This window comes from Triticum dicoccoides, chromosome 7B (assembly GCF_002162155.2).
Source record: "Triticum dicoccoides isolate Atlit2015 ecotype Zavitan chromosome 7B, WEW_v2.0, whole genome shotgun sequence".
NCBI classification, from domain to species: domain Eukaryota; kingdom Viridiplantae; phylum Streptophyta; class Magnoliopsida; order Poales; family Poaceae; genus Triticum; species Triticum dicoccoides.
The window spans coordinates 728,131,762-728,132,556 of NC_041393.1; positions in this window are offsets into that span (position 1 = coordinate 728,131,762).

Sequence of the window (795 nt, forward strand, 5' to 3'; positions counted from 1 at the left end):
AGCACGTGACAGCACTGCAACCCTGTCTTAGCGTAACGCGAGTCGAGTTGGACGTCGTCGCGGTAGCAACGACGGACGCCGAGACGAGCACGTGACACCACTGCCACCCTGTGTTAGCGTAACGCGAGTCGAGGCGGACATCGTCGCGGTAGCGACGACGGACGCCGAGTTGAGCACGTGACACCAGTGCCACCCTGTCTTAGCGTAACGCGAGTCGAGGCGGACGTCATCGCGGGAGCGACGACGGACGCCGAGACGAGCACGTGACAGCACTGCAACCCTGTCTTAGCGTAACGCGAGTCGAGGCGGACGTCGTCGCGGTAGCGACGACTGACGCCGAGACGAGCACGTGACACCACTGCCATCCTGTCTTAGCGTAACGCGAGTCGAGGCGGACGTCGTCGCGGTAGCGATGACGGACGACGAGACGAGCACGTGACACCACTGCCACCCTATCTTAGCGTAACGCGAGTCAAGGCGGACGTCGTTGCGGTAGCGACGACGGACGCCGAGACAAGCACGTGACAGCACTGCCTCCCTTTTTTAGCTTAACGCGAGTCGAGGCGGACGTCATCGCGGTAGCGACGACTGACGCCGAGACGAGCACGTGACACCATTGCCACCCTGTCTTAGCGTAACGCGAGTCGAGGCGGACGTCGTTGCGGTAGCGACGACGGACGCCGAGACGAGCACGTGACACCACTGCCTCCCTGTCTTAGCATAACGCGAGTCGACGAGCACGTGACACCTGTGTCACCCTGTCTTAGCGTAACGCGAGTCGAGGCGGACGTCGTT